Genomic DNA, 6,986 nt, shown 5'->3' on the forward strand with positions numbered 1-6,986 from the left:
CCTTCCACTCCAACCTTGGCAACCCTGGCATTGCTAATGTAACAGTCTTGGCATGGCAATCTAGGACGGCGTGATACGGGGATAACTAATCCATGCCCAGGATGACCTCAAAGTCGATCATATCAAGCAACAGGAGATCTGCTCTAGTCTCGAACCCACAGAATGTGACCACACAGGACCGGTAGATCCGATCCACAACCACAGAATCGCCCACAAGAGTGGACACATGAACAGAAGTGCCCAAAGGCTCACAAGGAATAGGTAGACCCTGGATCAAATAGCATTGAAGCATCCTTACCGCAGACAGAAATAATACCTGTGATAACGGCATCTGAGGCCAATACATCTGGTCTGGCCGGAAGAGCATAGAATCTGGCGGGAGCGCCGGCTGGCTGGCCTCCCCCTGACTGAGCAGTAGCTGCCTGACCTCTCCCTGTCTGGCCTCCACCTCTAGGACGACCTCTACCTATCTGTCCCCCACCTCTAGGTGGCTGAGCAACCGGTGCTGAAATCATGGGCTGCTAACCCTGTTGTACTGCCTTGCCCCGAAGTCTGGGGCAGGTCATCTTCATGTGACCCGAATCTCCACACTCGTAACAACCTCTCGGCACCATAGCCTGGTATCCAGAAGCCTGGCCCTGATGGCCCGAATACCCACCGGAGGAACTCTGAATAGCTGGTGGACGATAAGAACTCTCCGGCATAGCATTGAAATAGGAACCAGAAGAACCCCGGGGACCTGAATACCCACTGGAAGAACCCTGAATAGCTAGCGGGCGATAAGAACTCTCTGGCATGGCACTGAAATGGGGGCGTGCTGGAGCACCTCGAGCAGGTGGTGGTGCTAAATGTGGGGTCCTGCTAGGCTGACCCCTTCCAAACTGACCCCTACCCCTAGCCGGGGCACCTCTGAACTCTCCGGAGAACCTAGACCTCTTGTCCTGCTGCATCTGCTCCCTACCTCTCAGACGGTAGCCCTCAATCCTCTGAGCAATCTCCAACACTAGCTGTCAAGGAGTCCCCATCTCCACCTCTCGGGCCATGTTGGCCCTAATGCCAGAATGCAACCCTATAACGAACCTCTGCACCCTCTCCGGATGAGTAGGAAGTATCATCAATGCATGACGGGATAGCTCAGAAAACCTCGCCTCATAGTCGGTCACAGACATCTGACCCTGCTCAAGCTGCTCAAACTGATACCGTAGCTCTTCCCTCTCAGAGGGTGGGATATACCTGTCCAGAAATAACTGTGTGAACTGACTCTAAGTGATGGGAGGAGAACCTGCTGGCCTGCCAAGAACATACTACTGCCACCATCTACGGGCCCTGCCCTCCAGCTGAAAAGTAGTGAAGTCAACCCCATGCGACTCCAATATCCTCATATTGTGCAGTCTGTCCCTGCACCTATCAATGAAATCCTGAGCATCCTCATGACGCTCACCCCCGAAGACAGGAGGGTGTAGCCTGGTCCATCTGCCCAACAACTTCTGCGGATCTCCATCTGCAGCTGGTCCGGGCTCAGGTACTCCTACAGTAACTGGCTGAGCCCCACCTGCGGGTAGTGCACCCGGAGTCTGATATACTGCAGTCGCATGTCTAGGAGCCTGATTAGTAGGGGCCTGTGCTCCCCTTCTTGCCTGTGATGTGGCTGGATCCGCTGGAAATAAACCAGCCTGAGTCATGGTGTCCATGAACCGCAACATATGGCCCATGACCTCCTGAAAATCCGGTGTTGTCATGAAGTCCACCGGGGTAGGCTCAGCTGCAGGCACATCGCCCTGCTCCTCAATGATGGGATCTTCCACAGGATCCGTCGGTGGTGCTACTGGGACGCCCTCGTCCCCTACCTCGGGCTGGTGCCCTCCCCCGACCTCTGCCTCGACATCTAGCAACGGGGGGAGCAGCTCCTCCCGGGTCTGGAACAGCTGCTGTGCGCGTCCTCACCATCTATGAGAGAATAGAAGAGGGTAATTTAGTGTACTAACCACTGCACGATAGGAAATGAAGAAAGAGTAGTTTCCTAACACCCTATAGCCTCTCGAAGATAAATACAGACGTCTCCGTACCGATCCGCAAGACTCTATTAGGTTTGCCCATGACTTGTGAGACCTACGTGAACCTAGTGCTCTAATACCATGTTGTCACGACCCAATTTAGCTACAGGTCGTGATGGTGCCCAACACCGTTGTCAGACAAGCCAACTATACATATTAGTAAATCCTCATTTTACTTTTCCAAAACAGTTTCGTCAATTTATTCATTTACAACACAAATAATTGATAATCAGCAATGTAAGATAATAGTTATACAAACCAAATGAATCGTCTACTAATGTGTGTGCCAAGACCTGGTGTCACAAGTATATGGGCATCTAGTAGAATACACAAAAGAATAAATCTATCCTACTGTCTGAACTAGAATAGACAACCAAAAGTACATAGAGACTCCATCACGCTGCTGAACGGCATAGGAAAGGCAGCTCACCGTGGAATCTCGGGACTCTATCAAGAATGCGCACCAGACTGGTATCCAGATGTACCTGCCTCAGATCCTGTACAATTAAGTACAAAAGCGTAGTATGAGTACATAAATAATATGTACCCAGTAAGTATCCTGTCTAATCTCGAAGAAGTAGAGTCGAGAAGTCGACTTGACACTTACTAGGGTCAAATAATATAAGGAAGTGTTATGCTAAGCATGGATGTCACAAATAAATAACAATTCATAGCATGAAGTGATAGGTCCTTTCCTAGATAAGTTCGCAATTAGTCATTTTCATTTCAGGGCATTTAACAAAGTTCAATACACACAAAAATACTGAGCAAGAAGCATGCGCAAATAGTGTCGAGGTCGTACGTCCCGATCCAACATAAAAATAAAGTGTCGGAGGGTCGAACAGTGCGAACCATAGATGCTTATATTATCCCGCTCGCGAATCATACGTGCGACGCAGTCAAATATAATTAAACACAACAAACAGTCAGACAGGGACATATCAAGGAAGCAATTATTCAAAGAATGTCAATTTCTCTTTAAAAGGCCAAGGAAATGAAGTTCCTCTTTATAAATTCATTTACCACATTCAACATGATTTGAGAAATCCAAATTGATCATAAAGTTACAAGAATATCATATAAAGCATGCTTTTGGGTCCTAGACTACCCGAACTTAAGCATATTAGTGGCTACGCACGAACTCTCGTCACCTAGTGCGTACGTACACCCGCATTTAGTGGCAAATTATCCAATTATTTCACCTATGGGGACAATTCCCTCTTACAAGGTTAGAAAGGAGACTCACCTCGCTCCAAAACGTACTTTCCGGTCCAAGCTTAAGCCCAAACCCTCAATTTGGTGCCAAACACTCCAAAACTATCCAAATAGCGTAGAAACCAATCAATATAATCTTAAAGGTTCATATCCCAACCACTAGGGTGATTCCCTAATCCACATTACAAGATTCCTAAAATTTGACATCGGGCCCACGTGCCCGGATTCCGAAAATTTTTGAAGAAAGTTGTTACCCATATCCTAAGGATCAATAATATATTATTTCTACTTCATGCCATAACAAGTTTCATGGTTAAATCTTATTTTTATCAAAACCCTAGGTTTTACTCAAATCCCATGAATTTTTACTAATATTTGTGTGTTAATCTACCCAAAACCCAAGTATTAAACTCATATTAAGTAGAAATAACTTACCTCACAATGCTAGGTCGAAATCCCCTCTTTGAAAGCTCCCAAATCGCCCAAGTGTAGAGATGAAATGAATTAAATGGCCTAAGTCCCGTTTTTAAAAGCAGTGTCCAGGTTTGAGACATCAGGTTCACAAATGCGAAGTCGCAATTGCGACAAAAGCATCGCAATTGCGAACTGGCCACCCTCCTGCCTTGATCACAAATGCGATACAGGGGTCGCAAATGCGGACCCTGCTGGGTTCGCAAATGCGAGGAAAATGTCGCAAATCCGATGACTGCCCCTAGCCTGGCTTCATCGCAAATGCGAGGTTCGCAATTGCGAACATTTCCTCGCATTTGCGAGACTGCAACATTTCCCAGAAACACCAGAAAACTGGGGTGTTTTTCACCCCCAACCCATGCCCGAAACTCACCCGAGCCCTCGGGGCTCCACTCTGAACACCCACAAAAGTCCAACAACATTGTACTAACTTGCTCGAGCAATCAAATTCCTATTTTTACAACCGGACGTCCGAATCACGTCAAATCAATCCCGCTTCTCACCAAATTTCGCAAACAAGACTTAAATATTATATTGGACCTGTACCGGGCTCCGGAACCAGCATACGGGCCCGATACCAACATGATCAACCATTATTCAATTCTTTAAATCCTTAGAATTTCAATTTAACAATTTTTAACAAAAAATTCATTACTCGGAGCTAGGGACCTTGGAATTTGATTCCGAGTATACCCCCAAGTCCCATATTTTCCTACGGACCCTCCGGGACCGTCAAAACGCAAGTCCGGATCCGTTTACTAAAAATGTTGACCAAAGTCAAACTTGACCTTTTAAGCCAACCTTAAGGAACTAAGTGTTCCGATTTCAGTCCAAACTCTTCCAAATCCCTCCCGCAAGTCGTAAATAAGTCAAAGCAAGTACGGAAAGACTTATTTAGGGGAACGGGGTTCTAGAAGGCTAAACGACCAGTCGGGCGTTACAGTAAACTAAAAGTTCAATTCATATCCAAATATTTCAATTTATAAACTAAAAATTCAATTCATATCCAAAAGGTCCAATTCATAAACTAAAAATTCAACTACAAATCCTAAAAGTTCTATTCATATCCTAAAATTTCAATTTATAAACTAAAAGTTCAATTTATAAACTAAAAGTCCAATTCATATCCAAAAAGTTCAATTCATAAACTAAAAATTCAATTCATATCCAAAAGGTCCAATTCATAAACTAAAAGTTCAACTACTACTACTACTAAACCCTAGATTCTAACTAAACTATTCAAGACTATACAAAGTATAATTCCAATCTTACTAAGCTATTCAAGACTAATTAAATTAATTAGTTAATAAAATTTAATAAACAAAACTAATTAAAACAAGATCTAAACCCTAGTCCTCAATAAAATACAATGTTCAAAGAGTTGAAACACTAATTGAAACAATAAAATACAATGTTCAAATAATTGAAACAAAAACTAGAAATAACAAAGAAATGGGTTGTAATTCAAACCTAGAATTTTTAGGTGGAGAAGGAGAGGGGCGGCAGTCCCAAAATCAGTGCCAACGGCGGCAGCTCCGGCGACAGCTCCGGCGACGGGCGGGGGCTACACGGGGTGGGGAATGGGATTTGTGTGAGGGAAATAGATAAGGGGAAGGGAAGGTATTGAGGGAAGAGTTAAGGAAATTTTGGGGAAGAAATAAGAGAAATGGGGGGGGGGGAACCCGTATTCCTTTCTGATTTTCAGAATTACCGACCAAAATTGGTCGCGTGGTAATTTGGTTGGTACATTAAGTGTTGACCGTTTGACCAAATACCGACCAACTTTGGTCGGTTTTCTTAAAAAAAATTAAATTCTATTTTTTTATTTTTTTTATTTTTTAACATGTTATAAGCCATAAAAAAATTATTATTAACTATAAACATTTATTTTATTCAACTATAATTATTATAGATAATTATAAACTATAAGCATAACCTTTACAAAAAATTATATTAATTATATAATTACTTTTAGTAGATTATAATAGCATCTATGTAAGTAAACTTTTAAGTTATATTTAAAGTATATGAGCAATTTCACACACACACACAAACTATATTGTAATTGATGATCAATTTTATACATTACTACGTATGTACGAATAATTAATCAATTGATAAACCAATATAATATTATTCTATTTTAGGTCGAGACGTTTTTTTTATATTAATCGATATAGGTCAAAACGTTTCATTTGTTAATATTCATCGATGCATCTAAACAAGATAAAAGTCGATGAATCAATTTACAAGTCTATCAATCCCTAAAAGAACCCGACCCTGTGTTCCTAGCTCTTCATGTTCTTATACACACACACACACACACACACACACACACAGCCACTTCATTGTAATACTTTAACCATATATATAGCTTGTCATAGTAAATGTTAGTGTGTGGATATATATAACATACACACTTCGTTGTGCTACTTTAACTACATATATAGCTTGTTATAGTATATGTTACTGTATTCATTATTTGTATTATAACAGAGTTAATGGATTACATTCATTCATCTCTAGTAATGTGTGACATAGATTAATCGATATAGGCCGAGATATTTTGTTTTTACTAGTAATAGATATAGGTCAGACGTTTTGTTTTTAATATTCAACGATGCATCTGAGTAAGTTATAAGTCGATGAATCAATTTTCAAATAGATATATTTGATGACAAATTATATATACTAATTTGGATCTTCACAAGTCTATATATAATTTATCATCAAATATATCTGTTTGTAAATTGATTCATCGACTTATAACTTACTTAGATGCATCGTTGAATATTAAAAATAAAACGCCTGACCTATATCTATATCTATATAGATAAGGGTCGGGTTCTTTTAGGGATTGATAGACTTGTAAAGATCCTAATTAGTATATATATATACATATATATATATATATATATATATATAAAATTTATCATCAAATATATTGTCACGACCCGGATTTTCCACCCTCGGGAGTCGTGATGGCGCCTACTAATAGGAGCTAGGCAAGCCAAATCAATTCGCTTCTTTTAGGAATTCTCGCTCAATGAATAAAATCAAAACAATAGGACAAAGCCGAAGTCTCAATATATAATTAACTGAAAGAAAAATGCGGAAGTTTAACAGAATCCTCTACCCAAGAACTGGAGTCACAAACTCACGAACGTCTAGAGAATGCTAAATACAACGTTTGAATATAAAAAAATACAATACTGTTTGTTCCGGTACAACGGATAACAAACTAAA

The sequence above is a fragment of the Nicotiana attenuata genome, unplaced genomic scaffold (assembly GCF_001879085.1).
Source record: "Nicotiana attenuata strain UT unplaced genomic scaffold, NIATTr2, whole genome shotgun sequence".
NCBI classification, from domain to species: Eukaryota; Viridiplantae; Streptophyta; class Magnoliopsida; order Solanales; family Solanaceae; genus Nicotiana; species Nicotiana attenuata.